Source organism: Elephas maximus, chromosome 21 (genome assembly GCF_024166365.1).
Source record: "Elephas maximus indicus isolate mEleMax1 chromosome 21, mEleMax1 primary haplotype, whole genome shotgun sequence".
In the NCBI taxonomy this organism is placed as follows: Eukaryota; Metazoa; Chordata; class Mammalia; order Proboscidea; family Elephantidae; genus Elephas; species Elephas maximus.
In genome coordinates this window covers 56,225,676-56,244,302 of record NC_064839.1, presented here as the reverse complement: position 1 = coordinate 56,244,302, position 18,627 = coordinate 56,225,676, and the positions used below count along the sequence as shown (strand labels likewise).

The 18,627-nt window shown below is 38.3% G+C and overlaps 1 long non-coding RNA gene and 1 gene segment (V, D, J or C); one reads left to right on the top strand and one right to left on the bottom strand.

Annotated features, from left to right (window-relative positions):
- LOC126064712 (uncharacterized) overlaps positions 1-18,062 on the bottom strand; it is a 54,517-nt gene extending 36,455 nt beyond the window's left edge. For 3 of the 4 annotated variants that reach the window (XR_007514605.1, XR_007514603.1, XR_007514606.1), the window contains exons 1-2: positions 16,753-18,062; positions 15,008-15,198 (exon numbers count right to left, since the gene is read on the bottom strand). This is a non-coding gene — a long non-coding RNA (uncharacterized LOC126064712). Of the gene's footprint in view, positions 1-15,007; positions 15,205-16,752 lie in introns of all 4 variants that reach the window. The other variant, XR_007514604.1, reaches the window with a different exon arrangement.
- LOC126064688 (immunoglobulin heavy constant gamma 1-like) overlaps positions 1-18,627 on the top strand; it is a 111,907-nt gene that overhangs the window by 76,167 nt on the left and 17,113 nt on the right.

The following is an 18,627-nucleotide window of genomic DNA, read 5'->3' as shown; positions in this document are numbered from 1 at the left end:
AGCTAGCTCACTCAAGCAGTCCATCTGGGGATATCAAAACAAAACAGAGCAAGAAGCTATAATGCAGTAAGCAAACAAAAAATATACTAATACAATAACTTATAGATGGCTCAGAGACAACAGTCAATATCAAGTCACATAAAGAAACAGACCATGATCACCTCAACAAGCTCTCAAAACAAAGAATCCAGGGATCTTCTAGATGAAAGTACCTTCCTGGAATTACCAGGTGCAGAATACAAAAGAGTAATATACAGAACCCTTCAAGGCATCAGGAAGGAAATGAGGCAATATGCAGAACAAGCCAAGAAACACACAGATAAAGCAATTCAAAAAATTAAAAAGATTATTCAGGAACATAATGAAAAATTTAATGAGCTGTAAAATCCATGGACAGACAGCAATCAGAAATTCAGAAGTTTTACAATAAAATTACAAAAGCAGACAACTCAATAGAAAGTCAGAGGAGCAGAATTTAGCAAGTAGAAGCCAGAAATGAAGTTGAAGGTAAAGCACTTGGCACTAATATATTTGAAAAAAAATCAGATAAAAGAATTAAACAAAATGAAGAAAACTTAAAAATCATGTGGGACTCTATCAAGAGAAATAACCTACGAGTGATTGCAGTATCAGAACAGGGAAGGATAACAGAAAATACAGAGAGAATCGTTGAAGCTTTGTTGGTAGACAACTTCCCTGATATGGTGAAAGATGAGATGATATCTATCCAAGATGCTCATCGAATGTCACATAAGGTGGAATTTAAAAGAAAGTCACCAAGACATATTATAATCAAACACGCCAAAACTAAAGATAAAGATGAAATTTTAAGAGCAGCTAGGGATAAATGAAAAGTCACCTACAAAGGAGAGTCAACAGGAATAAGCTCGGACTACTCGGCAGAAAGCATGCAGGCACGAAGGCAATGGGATGACTTATAAAAAAAAAAATTGAAGGAAAAAATTGCCAACCAAGAATCTTATATCCAGCAAAACAGTCTTTCAAATTTGAAGGTGAAATTAGGAACTTCCAGATAAAAAAGAAGTTTATGGAATTCGTGAAAACAAACCAAAACTACAGGAAATACTAAAGGGAGTTCTTTGGTTAGAAAATCAATAATATCAGGTATTGACCAAATGCTAGAACTGTGGGCAGAGCAATCAGAAGTGAACCCAGACAGGGAAATCACAAAAATAAATCAAGATTAAAAAAAAAAGCTTAAAACAGGGAAACAGTGATGTTATTATGTAAAAGAAGAAAACACAAAAACAATAAAGAAGGACTGAGAAATGTAGCCATAGATCTTCCATATGGAGAGGAAGATAAGGCGATACAAAGAAACAAAAGTTAGGTTTAAATTTGGAAAAATGGGGGTAAATAATAAGGTACCACAAAGGAGACAAACTATCCTTCAAATCAAAATAAAATACAAGAAAAAAATAGAGACTCAGCAGAAAAAAAAAAATCAACAACAACGAATATGAGGAAAGGACAATATATAAAGGTAATCTACTTAGCACATAAAATAATTCACCATGAACAAGTGGGATTCATACCAAGGAATGGTTCAACATTAGTAAAACAATTAATGTAATCCACCACATAAATAAAACAAAAGACAAGAATCACATGATTTTATCAATTGATGTAGAAAAGGCATTTGACAAAGTTCAACACCCATTCATGATAAAAACTCTCAGCAAAATAGGAATAGAAGGAAAATTCCTCAACATAATAAAGGGCATTTATACAAAGCCAAAGGCCAACAACATCCTAAATGGAGAGAGCCTGAAAGCATTCCCATTGAGATCAGGAACCAGACAAGGATGCCTTTTATCACGGCTCTTATTCAACATTGTGTTGGAGGCCCTAGCCAGAGCAATTAGGGTAGATAAAGAAATAAAGGGCACCCAAATTGGTAAGGACGAAGTAAAAGTATCTCTATTTTCAGATGACCTGATCTTATGCATAGAAAACCCTAAGGAATCCTCAAGAAAACAAGTGAAACTAATAGAAGAGTTCAGCAGAGTATCAAGATACAAGATAAACATACAAAAATCAGTTGGATTCCTCTACACCAACAAGAATAACATCAAAGAGGAAACCACCAAATCAATGCCATTTACAGTAGCCCCCAAGAAAATAAAATACTTAGGAATAAATCTTACCGGACTTATACAAAGAAAACTACAATACACTTCTGCAAGAAACCAAAAGAGACCTACATAAGTGGAAAAACATATCTTGCTCATGGATAGGAGGACTCAACATTGGGAAAATGTCAGTTCTACCCAAAGCGATCTATAGATACAATGCATTATAAAAATGTCTATTCTACCAAAAGCAATCTATAGATTTAAAGCAATTCTGATCCAAATTCCAATGACATTCTTTATTGAGATGGAGAAACAAATCACCAACTTCATATGGAAGGGAAAGAGACCCTGGATAAGTAAAGCATTACTGAAAAAGGAGAACAAAGTGGGAAGCCTTACTCTACCTGATTTTAGAACCACCACAGTAATCAAAACAGCCTGGTACAGGTACAACAACAGATACATGGACCAATGGAACAGAATTGAGAATCCAGACATAAATCCATCCACATATGAGCAGTTGATATTTGACAAAGGCCCCAAAACAATTAAATGAGGAAAAGACAGCCTTTTTAACAGATAGTGCTGGCATAACTGGATATCCTTCTGCAAAAAAATGACACAAGACACATACATCACTCCATGTGCAAAAACCAGCTCAAAATGGAAGACCTAATATAAGATCTAAAATGATAAAGATCATGGAAGAAAAAATAGGAACAATGTTAGGAGCCTTAATACATGGCATAAACAGTATACAAAACATTATAAAGAATGCAGAAGAAAAACTAGATAAGTGGGAGCTCCTAAAAATCAAACACCTATGCTCATCCAAAGACTTCACCGAAAGAGTAAAAAGACTATCTACAGGCTGGGAAAAAGGTTTTAGCTATGACATTTCCTATCAGCGCATGATCCCTAAAATCTTCGTGATTCTGCAAAAACTCAACTGCAAAAGGACAAATAACCCAATTAAAAAATGGGCAAAAGATATGAACAGACGCTTCTCTAAAGAAGACATTCAAGTAGCTAACAGATACATGAAGAAATGCTCACAATCATTAGCCGTTAGAGAAATGTAAATCAAAACTACAATGAGATTTCATCTCTCTCCAACAAGGCTGTCATTAATCCAAAAAATCACAAAACAATAAATGCTGAAGAGGCTGTGGAGATATTGGAACACTTATATACTGCTGGTGTGAATGTAAAATGGTACAACCACTTTGGAAATCAATTTGGTGCTTCCTTAAAAAGCTAGAAATAGAACTACCATGCGATCCAGAAATCCCACTCCTTGGAATATATCCTAGAGAAATAAGAGCTTTTACACAAACAGATATATGCACACCCATGTTCATTGCAGCACTGTTTACAATAGCAAAAAGATGGAAGCAACCAAGGTGCCCATCAACAGATGAATGGATAAATAAATTATGGTGTATTCACAAAATGGAACACTACACATCGCTAAAGAACAGTGATGAATCTGTGAAACATTTCATAACATGGAGGAATCCGGAAGGCATTATGCTGTGTGAAATTAGTCAGCTGCAAAAGGACTAATATTGTATAAGACCACTATTACAAGATCTCAAGAAATACTTTAAACAGAGAAGAAAATATTCTTTGATGGCAACGAGAAGGGCGACGGAGGGAGGGAGGGTGGGAGAGGGGTATCCACTAATTAGATTGTAGATAAGAACTACTTTAGGTGACAAGAAAGACAACACACAATACAGGCAAAGTCAGCACAACCAGGCCAAACGAAAAGCAAAGAAGTTTCCGGAATAAACTGAATGCTTCAAAGGCCAGTGTAGCAGGGGTAGGGGTTTAGGGACCATGGTTACAGGGGACATCTAAGTCAATTTGCATAATAAAATCTATTAAGAAAACACTCTGCATCCCACCTTGGAGAGAGGTATCTGAGGTCTTACACGCTAGCAAGCAGCCATCTAAGATGCACCAATTGGTCTCAGCCCACCTAGGTCAAAGGAGAATGAAGAACACCAAGGACACAAGGTAACTGTGAGCCCAAGAGGCAGAAAGGGCCACATAAACCAGAAACTACATCAGCCTGAGACCAGAAGAACTAGATGGTGCCTGGCTACAACCGATGACTGCCCTGACAGAGAATGCAACAGAGAACCCCTGAGGGAGCAGGAGAGCAGTGGGATGCAGACCCCAAATTCTCATAAAGAGACCAGACTTAATGGTCTGACTGAGACTAGAAGGACCCCGGTGATTATGGCCCCCAGGCCTTCTGTTGGCCCAGGACAGGAACCATTCCCAAAGCCAGCTCTTCAGACAGAGATTGAACTGGGCAATTGGTTGCATAGGGATGCTGGTGACGAATGAGCTTCTTGGATCAGGTGGACACTTGAGACTATGTTGGCATCTCCTGCCTGGAGGGGAGATGAGAGGGTAGAAAGGGTTAGAAGCTGGCGAAATGGACATGAAGAGAGAGAGTGGAGTGAGGGAGTGGGTTTTCTCATTTGAGGGAGAGCAACTGGGAGTATGTAGCAAGGTGTATATAAGTTTTCGTGTGAAAGACTGACTTGATTTGTAAACCTTCACTTAAAGCACAATAAAAATTAAAAAAAATAAATAAAGAGAGACTTATTGGAAGGAACTGGCTTATGGAATTGTGGACTCTGGCTAGGCACATCTGAAATTTACAGGGCAGACCATCAAGAAAGACATGCTGGAAATCTAGGGCCTGATCCAAAGCTGCTATTGTTGTTAGTTGCCGTTAAGTTAGCTCCAACTCATGGTGACCTTACACATAACAGAACAAAGCCTTGCCCAGTCCTGCACCGTGGGCACGTTACAGGGCAAGGCTTCCCAGCTTGGAACTAAGCCCTGCCTAGCCTCCTGCCTTCAACTGACCAAGAAACCAGAAGAGGCTCAGAGATTCCACATGAACAAAGGTTTATTAGCAGTAGAAAGAAAGGGAAGGCTCACAAGTGGTAACAGAGAGGGTCCAAGCAATGCTAGCCTCTGTTCCCCTGAACAAAGGTTTTTCTGGGGCTTATATGGGTTTGGCAAGAATAATAATGAATATTCAGTAGGTTTCTTTTAAGGGGCAGATAATTCTCAGAATGGCAGTGCATACTAACTAGTTTGCACGCCCATCTGGAATTCAAGATAGAACATGTAGCAAAGGCTACTGGAACTGGGTGGCAGGACTTATTATGGGACATAGTGCCTGTGTAGTCCCTCCCTGTGGTGCCAGTTAGATTCCTGTCACAGGTACTTGCATCAAGTGGAGGTCATCTGTCAGTCACCTTGTGAATATCTGCACATGCTCCAGGGACCAGATAAGGCCAGTCCTTCTGAAAGACATCTTACAAGGGAGTACATTGTTTGTTCTTCCCTTATCGCACATTCCAGGATGGGGCTTTTAAGTCATTAGCCGAGCACACAATTTTTGTAAGTAAGTTGCAGGTGTTGCAGGGTTCCTTGCCTAGGGGCTCAGTCCCTGTTTCTTGCCTATCTCAGGCAGACTTTCTTCTTCAAGGAATCCTCAGCTCTGATCTGAAGACCTTTCAACTGATTCAGTCTGGCTCACCCAGCTAAAAGTCTCCCTTAAAGTCAACTGAAGATGGAGTTTAATCACATCTGCCAAATACCTTCACAGCAACAGATTGAAGAACTGGGGACTGGAGCCTATCCAAGGTGACACATTAAAACTGACCATCATAGGAACCACTGTAGAAAGATAGAAAAATCACTGAGCAGGGACCATTAAAGGGAGCTGGTAACAACATCTATTGAAGGCTCTAGATATAAAGGAGATCAAACAAGCAAGCAAGCAAGCAAGCAAGCAAGCAGAGATAGGGAAACATAGATGCCATCCCACATGAAGATCACCAAGGAGACAAGAAATAGAAGCTGAAGAGACAAGGACTTTCTCCCAGAGCTGACTTACGACACACCCTACACTAGTACTGTCTCATTGACATAACAAAGAAAACTCATTCCCAAATGAGAGTACAGCCAGAAGTACAAGGGTTAGGATTTACAACACATATTTTGAGTAACACAATTCAATCCATAACAGACCAACCTTACTCCAGTATGACCTCATGTTATCTGTTAACATCTTCAAAGACTCTATTTCCAAAAAAGGTCACATTCAAAGGTACTGGGGTTAAAAAAAAAAAAAAAACCCAAAAAAGACTTCAATATTCCTTTTTGGGCAGCACAATCTAAACCAATAAATAAGAGTCTACCCCAGATATTTTACAGCTTAAGTACTGAAACATAAGATAAATCTCTACTAATGAATCTTACGTGAGAAGTAGAGGAAAGAAAGGGTGAAGAAAAGAAAAGAAAGGAAAGAATTACAGACATACTCTATTTTGGTCCCATTGTGTAGCCACAACCCAATTACCTCCTTAGGTAATTGGTTTAGTCAGGATTGATTACCCCAGCTAGTAGAGTAACTCCTCTTTTTTTTTTTTTGCCTGTTGGTCTATTAATATGAGGAGTCCAAAGTTTCCAGAAGAGAGTGTCTACTTCCAGTTTAATGGAACCATTGCTATGTCCCCTGGTAGAAGCACTCTCCCATAGGTAATTAAAACCACAATATCAGGATCCAAAGCTGGCAGGAACAGAATTCAAGATCCATGTAGGTTAAAACTCCATTTTTGGTACAAATTTCTATTTTGGTTATTTTTTACTGCATAACAAACCACTCTAAACTTAATGACTTTAAAAAATATATATACTATCATTTTGACTTGGCTTAGCTTGGGATTCTAACCTGGGGCTTCTCATGTGGTAATAGTGAGGTTTTGGTTGGAACTGGAGTCATCTGATGGCTTAAATGGGCTGGAAGATCCAAAATGGTTTGCTCAAATAGCTGGTGGTTGATGCAGGTTGGTAGCTGGGAGTTCAGAGAGAATAACTGAATGGAGTGTCTACATGTGGCCTCTTCATAGGGCTGGGGCTTCTCACGACATGGCAGCTGAGTTCTGAGTAGGAACGCCCAAGTGTTAGTGTTCCAAGAGGCAGGATTTGCTACACCTGGAAATTGCACAGCCTCGCTTCTGTCTTGTTACATTGATCAGAGCAAACCCAAGCCCCACTGAAAATAAAGGATGCTGAGAAGTGTCACAGACACATTGCCTAAAAGCTTGTGGTGGGAGAGACAACTGTTGCCAAATTTGGGAAATGGAATTGGCCACATTTATAAATGTTTAAAGTAGCTCTGTTTATAAAGGCAAAGTCCTGGGAACAATCCAAAACCATATGTATGACAAAAATTAAATAAAATCAAATCTCCAAAGATTCTTTTTATAAATAAGATTTACAGGTTTCAGAGATTAGGAGATGATATTTTGGGGGCCACCATTCAGCCCACTATACCTACTCAGATATCATTACAGACACACTATATTGAAACAATATTAAAATTGGAAAATACCAAATAGTGGCAAAAATGTAGATCACCTAGAACTGCTAATAAAATTTTAAATTTGTAAAATCTTTTGGGATGTTTAATATTTTCTAATATAGTTGAACAAATTCAGACCATAAAGGATTCACTCCTAGGTACACACTCTAAGGAATTTCATGTACAGGCACACCACAAGAAACATGCGAGAACCTTCATATAACAATGTTTTAATGGCCAAAAAATGGACGATAAAACTAAAAATTCTATAAACAGTAGGATGTATAAATATACTGTGGCATATGCATTAATTTAACTAAAGTGAGAATGAGTAACAAAATATAAATACCTTTTTAGCATGAATGATTCTTGCAAACATAACGTTGAAAGAAACACGTCACAAAAGAGTATATACAGTATAATTCCCTTTACATAAAGTTAACAAATAGAGTAAACTAAAACATATTTGTTTGGGGATATATAATAGAGATAAAATTCTAAAAGTGGGGACTTCCACATATGACCACTTTGGAGTAACTGGCACTGGTATTGATCTTCTATAGTAAACCCTTCAGGTCACTGTGGTATCACTGAACTGACAAGAGATTGTAGTTTGGAGAGTGCAAAATGGTTGGAATAAGTAGCAGAGAGCACTGGAGAGGAGGGAACAACACAGAAAAGAAAAAAAAAAAAAAGCTCCAGGAATATATATGTGGATGTGATTGAGACTGTTAATGAAAACTAAACTGCACATGTAAAGAGTGTAACTCTATACATTTGGGAAAAGTACTCCTAGGAATCTGTAAGTTGAAAAATCCCCAGAGCATACACATGTCTGGGAGACATTAGAGTTTGATCCGGACAGAGCGCAAAGGCCACTGTTAATACCCAAGGCGTTCAGTAGACACCTCAGAATGGTCACACTTTAGTAGTAGACCTGCTTGCCCAAAGTTCAATAGTCATGAAATCAATCAACAAAGCCTACACACCGTAATATCTGCAATATCCATCACCCAGTCAAAAATTACTAGATAGGCATATATGCAGGAAAATGTAGCCCATAACGAGGAGAAAATTGGTGAACAGAACATGTCCAGAAGTGAAACAGATGATGCAATTAACTATGAAAAATAACTGGAAGAATTTTTAGAAGATCATATACATAATAATAAAGAAATAAAAAATAAAACATGTAAGCAAAAGCCAATAGAATTTCTAGAGCTGAAAAATGCAATATCTGAAAGATAAAATTCATTCATACAGAAAGAAATAAAATATGCAAAATGAAGTACAGAAAGAAAAAAGAATAAAATAAAAATGAAAAGAGACTCAAGAATCCATAAAACAATAGCAAGCAATATATTTTATAGGAAATTGGCAAAGGAAACAAAAAAATCCCCATTAGAGTTGGAGATTTCAACTTTCTCATTAAATGATAAAACAATCAGACAGGAGGAAACAATGCATGGAGTATAATTATATTTTTATGAAATTCTAAAACAGACAAAACTTATCCATAGTAACAGAAAGAAGTTCAATGTTTGTGTGGAGCTGGGAAGTGAGGACTGACTACAAAGGTGTATGAGAGAACTTTCTGGGATGACAAAAATGTTTGATATCCTAAATGTGGTAGTGGTGACATGGGGAATACCTAAAAAAAGAAAGGTAAAGTGGGTAATGACTGTCACAAAAATTCAGACAGTGATTGCCTCCCTGAAAACAGGCAGTCAGATGTGCTTAGAGTGGGCTACACTGGATCTTCTTTTACTGTCAAGATTCTAGTTCTTAAACTCAAAGATTTATAATTATTCTTTTGACTTTGTATATTTGTTATGCATGCTCTTTTGTACGTGCCGTAATTCACAAATTTTATGTATTTTTAATCAGAGTAATGAATTTGTGAAGATATTTTCTCTGTAGAAAATAGAGAGGTATTATAATTTTTATATATGTGAATGTCCTGATTGGATTCATGCTTACTTCAGGAAAGTTACTTTGTTAGTAAGTGAAAAATATATTGGAACATTGAGAGAACAGAGGCAGAGAGACCAAGAGAAAAGAAACTACTATAGGATGAAAGGAAAAAGGTTCCAAATTAATGCTCTTCTAGTCCCCTTGAGGAAGGCTTCCAAAATCTAATGATTGTGCTGCCCATTGTTCGCCATTCCCTTTGTATTAGATGTCTATCACTGTGTAACAAGTCACAAACTTAGCAGCTAAAGCAACCACATTTATCTTCTCGTAGTTTCTGTGGGTCAGGAGCCTCAGAAAGGCTTAGCTGGGTCATCTGCTCAAAATCTCACCAAGCTGCAATCAGGAATCAGTCAAGGCTGTGGTCTCATCAGAGGCTCAAATGGGGAAAGATCCATTTCCAAGCACCCTCAGTTGTTGACAGAATTTATCTCCTTGCAGCTAAGGAATGAGGTCCCCATTCTCTTGCCAGATGCAGCTGTGGGTATCTCCCAGATCCTAGTGGCCCCCCAGTTCCTTGCCAGGTGGTCCTCTTACAGGCCCTCTCACAATGTGCCAGCTGACTTCTTCAAAGCCAATGGAAGACTCTGTCTCTCCAATTTGCTAGGAAAGAGTCTTACGTAATGTAATGTTATTATAAGAGTGACTATTCCCTCACTTTTTCCATATAACATAACTGAAGGAGTTTTATGGAATAATAACTTTTGTATTTGTGGGTGTAATCCTGTTTGGGAATAAGGTTTTCTTTGTTATGCTAATTAGATCATATCACTGTACAGTATGTCCTAAACATAATCACTTCTGAGTAATATAAACAGAAGCATAGACTCAGAGACATTATAGAACGTCATAAGGAAGACAGAGTCCATGTGAGAACTGTCCACAAGTAAAGGAACCAAGGAATGCCTGGGGCTACTGACAAGGAAGAAATTGACACGCTCAAGATCCTGACTCAGGTTTTCAGCCTCCAGAGCTGAGAGAAACTTAATTTTTGTTCTTTAAAGCCACCCATTTGTGGCATTTCTTAGCAGTACTAGGAAGCTCAGACACCATCTTACTCAAAAGTCCTGCCCACACTCAAGGGGAAGGGATTATACAAGGCATGTGCACTGGGAGGTGGGAAATTTAGTACCGTTTTTTCCCAATTTTCCCAGCCACACTCTGGACCCATACTCATGATGGATGCTGAATGGAATACTACTCAGTTTACAGATAGACATAGTCCATGCCCTTAAGATTCATGAGTTCATGGGGCTGTAGTCCAGAATTCTTTTTTAATCTATAAACCCCCTTATGTAAGCCTACTTCACACCCAGAAAATGCGAAGCTGCGGTGCCACTTTTATCATGTAAGATGATGATTGTACTATCTCTGTCTATGTGCACCAAGAGGCCTCCTGCTGCTGTCCATGGTGCGACTTTAGTTGGCCCTGGTGATGATGGTTCTGAACTGCTATCCATGCTCCTGCTTTTGTTTGTCTGTACAGCGTATTTTAATAATAGGACCACTTTTGATAGACTTCTCCCAATTGATTATTTTAATGGTGTTATCCATGGTTCTGATATTTTGTAAGCATTACTCTATAATTGGGTGCAAATGTCAAAGGCAATTCTTGAAAGGTACAATCAATTTGGTAAATATCAAAATATAATTACAGTAACCTGTGTGTTTCTCCAGGAACTGGTCCCTCCTGATAACATGACCAAAAACCAGTCACTGGAGAAGGAATCATGCTCGGTAAAGTACAGGGTCAGTGAAGAAGAGGAAGATGATCAACAAGATTGATTGACACAGTGGCTGCAACAATGGGTGAAAACATAACAACGATTGTGAGGATGGTGAAGGAATGGACAGTGTTTCCTTCTGTTGTACATACACTCACTATAAGTCAGAATCAACTCGACAGCATCTAACAACAATAACTTGTATCTATACTTCTAGTCCCTGTATGGAATAAGCAGTTAATGTTTTCCGTTGCTACCTGAAAGGTTGGAACTCTGAGTCCACACAGAGGTACCTTGAAAGAAAGGACTGCCAAGTATATTTCTAAAATTTTAGCACAGTTAAAACATTATGGAGCACGGTTCTACTCTAATACACATGGGGTTCTCATGAGTCAGAATTGACTCAATAACAGCTGGCTAACTGGTTTATGTCTATATTCACATTTTAAATTAATAAAGATTAGAAAAGGTTAGGGCAGCCAGAGAAATATAAATATGCTGAATATTCTGTTATTGAGATTATAAAAAAGATACTCTTCAATTTTCAAAGTTGATAAGTACGGAAACAAATCTTTGATGTTTCTTTAGAATGTACAAGTACCATATTTACATCATACTTGGATAACAATAGACAATTGTCTTAAGCTGGGTTCTCTAGGGAAACAAAGTCAGTGACCAAAAGGACAGAGTAGAACTGCCCCATATGGTTTCTGAGACTGCAGAGGCTGACAAATCCAAAGATCAGCAGATGAAGTGCTAGCTCAAGTCCCAAAGCCCAGAGGTCAAATGAACCGGAGCCAGCTAGAAGATACAGCATGAGCAAAAGCCTGCGAGCTTTATCACAAAATCCTCCTATTTTGGAAGCAGTCCAAGGAAACTCCCTTTTGACTTATTGGCTACTCACAGTAGATCTCATCATGGAGGTGATTACATCATCAAATAACTGCAAACTGCATCATAACTGCCAAACCACTGTGAATCAGCCCAGCCAAGTTGGCACACAATCTTAAAAATCACAACAAGGAAGATGCTCCCTAGAGCAGAAGCAGGGCCTAATAAAAGAATAATTGAGATACCCAAGGTAGGGACCTTCACATTGCCTGCCCAGCAGGATATCAGAATTTCCATAAATCATGTGTGTCTTCTATTCTTGTTAATTGCCATTTTTCTGACCCTTTCTCATCACTGTATATTGTTTCAGTTACAGGGTGAAGGGTACAATTTCTTGTTTATATCATAGTTCAGAGGATCACAGGACACCATAGAGAACCTAATGGAAATAATTGAACACATCACTTATACATCTTGGGCTTTGAGTTGTTTGTTATACAGTGGAAAATGCAGTATCTGAAAGGTAAAATTGACTTGAACACAAAGAGAAAAAAGTATCCAAAATGAAGCACAGAGAGAATAAAGACGGAAATAAAAATTAAAGAAGATGCAGTAACACATACAACAACAGCAAGAAGTTAAAATACATTTCCAAGACCCCCACTCTGGGACAAGCTCTGGCCAGAGAAATGTCAGCAATCATATACCATTTCCGGTCCAGGACCCTAAAACATCCTCTGGGACCCACTAGTTGGAAAGAAACTGGGGCCCAGAGTGACTGTCCCCACCCATGATGACTGCCTTAGGCCAAAGTGTGAGCATAAATAACTGAATGAAATATCAAGCCGCTGGGTCTTGGAGGCATTATTCAATATCAGTTGGACTAGAGCAATGACAAAATAAGTCACACTGAGCTCTTGAATCATCTGAGCTCTCTGCAGAAGACATACTAGAGTGATAGTCAAAGAATAAAAAGGGTCATCAGCCCATAAGAACAAGGAAATTTTAGAAGAGATAACAGGTAACAAATTTTCTTACAGTAGAAAGCAATGGGAAAGGTTTCCTGGGTTATTATCAGGCCTATTGAGGATTTGTGTCTCTCATACCCGAAAAAGAGGTATGCTGAAGTCCCAGCCCCTGTACCTATAAATGTGACCTTGTTTGAATATAGAGTCTTTCTTTTGGTACATCAATGATTTTTCAGGCTTTTAGCCTCCAGAACTGTGAAACAATAAACTTCTGTTCTTTAAAGCCACTTACTTGTGGGTTTTTTTTTTTTTTATTCTGGCAGCATAAGGTAACTAAGACCTAAGATGGCAGAAAGTAAAGACCTGCAAAGAATAGGGCATGTGAGAAAAGAAACAAGTAAATTCATCCTGGAAAAGATCATGAGTGGAGGGTGGCAAGTACTTCTGAAGTCCAGGGCAAAGAAAAAAATCTAAAAACTGTTTAAAAGAATTTATAAAGAGTAACTGAGCATCTGGAGACCCTCCCACCACCTTATTATCCACCCTGGAAAGAGATGGAGATTGATTCTGTGGGGAGATTTTCCTGTGGGAACAGGACTCAGGGAATCTGGTAGACATCAGGGAGAGAGGAGAGGTACGAGATAGTAAATACGGTCACTGAGCGAACCATCAGGCCACAATCCTTTTGTTGTTGCCCAGAACACTGGAAACAAGGTCAATCTCCAAAAAGAAAAGACCTACTGATGTTAAGATTTGGAGTTTACCAACAAAAATGTGAATTCCCACCTAATCGCACTAGTTAAACCAACTGGTCAACAAACCCCACTCACAGAGCATTCAATCATGATTTTAGTGATGCTCCATTCCTAAAACAAATGAAAGACAGCATCTCCAGGCATTTGAGGAAATCTTTTAGCATGAAAAACAAACAGGAAATAGACATAATTCAGGAAACAAAAGAAAACTTCCAAAAAGCTACAAATAATATATACCCAGGTAGTTGTTGCATTCATAAAGCAAGAGTGAGGTGATGAAAGAGAACATACATAGAAAGAGATCTTGAACATAAAATCTCTGTTAGCAAAAAATTTAAAACTTCAAATGAAGCACTTGAAGACAGTGTGTAAAAAGAATTAAAAAAAAAAAAAAAGAGTTGTAAAGTGAGAAAGTTAAAACATCTAAATAATAGACATTCTCCAGAGGAATTGGAGGGGAAGGGATTGTTAAATAAACAATACCTGAAAATGTCCCAGAACCAAGAACAAGAGTTTCCATACGGTGAGGCGCGTGGAGTAGCCAGTACAATAAAAGAAAAAGATCCACAAAAGAGACACTAGTACCCCACGGTTCACTGCAGCATTATTCACAATAGCCAAAAGAGGAAACAACTCCAGTGCCCCTCAATGGATGGATGTACTAATAAAATGTGGTTCATGCATAAAAGGGAATATCATTCAGCCATGAAAAGGAATGCTGGTGCATGAGGCAAAACGCAGGAACCTTAAAAACATGATGCCAAACGAAATAAGCTAGACACAAAAGGACAGATACTGTCTGATTCTATTTACATGCAATGTCTGTAATAGTCAAATTCAGAGAGAGAGAAAGTAGATTAGCGGTTACGAGGGACAATAGGGAGGGGAGAACAGGGAGTAATTGCTTAATGAGGGTGCTGAGTTTCTGTTTGGAGTGAAGAAAAAAATTTAGAAATGGATAGTGGTGATGGTTGGACCGCATCAAAAATGTAATTAATGTCACTGAAATAAACACTTAAAATTCTTAAGACGGCAAATTTTATGTTATATGTATTTTGCCGTGAGAAAACAAAAATTAAATATAAAAGTAAAGCATGGTGATATTTCAAAATACCATAGATAAAAATAAAAGTTTCTAACAGCTGTCATTAAGAAAACATAAGGTCAGGAAGCGAACTGCCCCACTCCTCCCATTACTCCTCCTGGACCTTCAGTCCCCTATCCTACCCCGCCTCTACCCTGGAAATGGAATGATCCTTACCTGATGGATTTGTTTGGGTTCAGAAGGTGGCCTCCTCTGCACACAGCTGCCTTTTGCCCAACAGACTGGACAAACCTATGTCACCACATATTCAGTATCAGGAAGCATATTGTCGCTGCACTTACGAGCACATCCTCTAATCCAGTTCTTGTTAGAAATAAAGCTGACCTTCATCAGTCTCAACTTTTCTCCTAGAACTCAAGTAAGAGAAAGGAAGTATATTGTGTTGAGTATCTCTCAACTCCAACAACACATAAAAGATAAAATAAAAACCAAACCTATTGCTTTCAAGTCAATTTCAACTGATGGCTACCTCATGTATGACACAGTAGAACTGTTCCATAGCGTTTACTGGGCTACAATCTTAACAGACTGCTAACTGAAATGTTGCCGGTTAGAACCCACCCAGCATTTCCTCAGGAGAAAGACTTATCAATCTGCTTCTGAAGATTACAGCCTAGAAAACCCCATAAAGAAGTCCTACTCTGTCACTTGAGATCACTATGAGTTGGAATCGACAGTACCTAACAATATCAACAATCTTAGTAGGAGTAGTTTGTCAGGGCTTTCTTTCTCAACGCTGCTGGCTGGGATCAAACTACCAACCTTTAGGTTAGCAGCCAATGATTGTAAACTAAGCTCCCATATAAATGTTAAATGAAGCATAATTACCTCAAAGTAGAAACTAGGACACAACGAAAAACAGTTCAAAAAAAAAATCTGAATAAAAATTATTTTCAACTTAAAATTCAACATCCTGTTAAACTGAATAAAATGTGAAGGCAAAACAAAGATATTCTCAGGCATGTAAGACCTCAGAAATTTTTCCTTCTGGTCATACTTCTTCAAAAAGCTATTAAAGGGTGTGCACCAACAAAATCACAAGTAAATCAAGGATAAAGAAGACACGGATTTGAGAGAGCCAGGGATCCAAAACAGGAAGGAAAGGAAAGGAGACTCCTGGATGATGATGGAGTGAAGTCAAGGGTAATACTCAGTTATTGGGCCTAGAAAGTGACCAACCCAAAACAGAAGTAGGATTATGGGGAGTCCATGTAAAAGTGCTCCCAGGGGGAAAGAAAATGAAGTATGTTCCTGGTAGATGTCTTTATGAGTTGGAATATATTGAGAGAGGAAATCAATTGTCCTGTCAGAAAGTTTGATAAAGAGTAGGTGAAAGGTATAGAAAACTGAGACAGTGGGGGAATAAAAAAATTCTTAAGTCTATGGGGAATAAGAAGTTATATATAAGACATCCAATTTAAGAACACCTGCATAAAAAGTCCCTGCACTGTACAAATGGTTAACACTCTCAGCTGCTACCCAAAATGTTGGAGGTTCCAGTCCACCTAGAGGTGCCTTAGAAGAAAGGCCCGGGAATATACTTATGAAAAATCAGCCACTGAAAATCCTATGGAGCACAGTTCTACTCTTTCTACTCTGACACACATGGGATCACCATGCGTCAGAATCAACTTCACGGCAGCTGTTTTTTTTTTTTTTTGTTTGTTTGTTTGTTTTGTTTTATTTTGCTTTTAGATAATTGCAAAGCCCACTGAAAACCCAGCACCAATGCCTAATTAAGTCCAAGAAAAGTGTTTCAATAAGTATAGCATAAAAATATTAAGTAATAAACATTGGGTCTGCTCACTTGACAGCATTTTTCTTTCTAGATGGTGCATAAAATAATAACATATTGTAGAAGGAACAACATCCTGATTTTTAGAAATACAAGTGACACAGACCTGCTAAGAAACTTGCTGGGTTGCTCAGAGCAGTCCCATTGAGCCATAGGTTTGTGGTGGGTACTCCTACTCCACTACAGTTCCCTCACCAGGGAGCTGATGGCAGCAGTGTCTCCTCAAGACCATGGTGAGCATGTGATATTGCCACAAGGAGCAGAAGTTTTCATGAAGACCTTGCAGTGTGAGTAGTTCTCCACCTTTAGAGATAAAAATAGGCAACTTTCCATAAGAACGAATTACTGTTATCTAAGGTTACTGCTCTTTGTTTGAAAGAGGCACGATGTAGAAGGAACTCACACCTCTATTGGCAAAGTTTAACACATCCAGGGAAGGAAGGCGAAAGGGTGGCCTGGCTGATTCGTGTGCTTTACAGACATTCGTCCCATATTTCACATCCCCGTGTTGTTTCCCTAGCTCTGCACACTGCTGCTGCTGCTACTGCTGCTGCTGTTGCTTGTCTCACATTCACCGAAGGTTACTGATTTACTCTAACTTTAATATCCATTTACTATTTTCACTACTGCCATTATGTTTTAGTGAAAGGCTTTGCATGAATTAGCCATTTTTCTAAAAACAGTACCAACATTTAATTTACTTTTTCTAATAACAGTACCAACATCTAATGACATTTAACTCAATCTCATTACCCTAATGACAGCCAAGATGAATCAATTCTTATAACACGTGCATAGCCCTTAATCACAGTGGGTTTCCCACTTGGTCCCCAGGCAGAATTCACCAGGGGCAGTAATCTTCACTACAAGAAGTCTGTGAGCACCCAGGATCAGAATTCAACCAGAATTCTTTGCTCATGACCTCCTCCTTTCACTGCTTAAATCCACAAAAGCCTCCTCCCAGCTGCACACCTTCCCCAAAGAGAGCTATGAGGACTACCATGTCATCTGGCTCCAATTGCTTAAGACTTTTCTTGTTTCAATGGCAATAGCATAAGGAGACATCCCGGTTACAGGCTGAATTGTGCCCCCCCAAAATATGTGTTAGACCACCAACAACACCAAAGTATACATTATTTTCCAATGCACATGGAACATTCCCCAAAATAGACCACATCTTGGGGCATAAAGAAACCCTCAGCAAATCCAAAACAATGAGATAATACAAAGCATATTCTCTGATCACAATGCCATAGAAGTAGAAATTAATAACAGGAAGGGCAAGGAAAAAATCAAATACATGGAAATTGAAGAACACCTTTCTTAAAAACCACTGTGTAATAGAAGAATCAAAGATGGAATCTAAAAATTTCTAGAATCAAAAAACTTTGGGACACAGCAAAGGCAGTGCTTAATGCTCAGAGGTCAATTTATAGCAATAGATGCACACATCACAAAAGAAGAAAGGGACAAAAACAAAACATTAGCTATACAACTCAAACATATAGACATAACAGAAAAAGAAGCCCACAGACACCAAAAGAAAGGAAATAAAAAAGACCAGAGCAGAAATAAAACAGAAAAACAATAGAAAGAATCACAAAACCAAAAGTTGGTTCTTTGAAAGGATCAACAAAATTGACAAACCACTGGCCAAACTCACTAAACGAAAACAGGAGAGGAAGTAAGTAACCTAAATAAGAAATGAAATGGGGGACATTACAACAGATCCAACTGAAATAAAAAGGATCATAACAGAGTACTAAGAAATACTGTACTCTAACAAATTTGAAAACCTAAAGGAAATGTACAAATTTCTAGAAATATACTACTTACCTAAACTAACACAAACTGAAGTAGAAAATCTCTATAAAAAGAGATCAAAAAGATAATAATGATAAAAATTCCCAAGAACAAAAACAAAAAGTCCTGGCCCAGATGGCTTCACTGTGCCCCTCTGGCACAATTCTGCTAAACATTC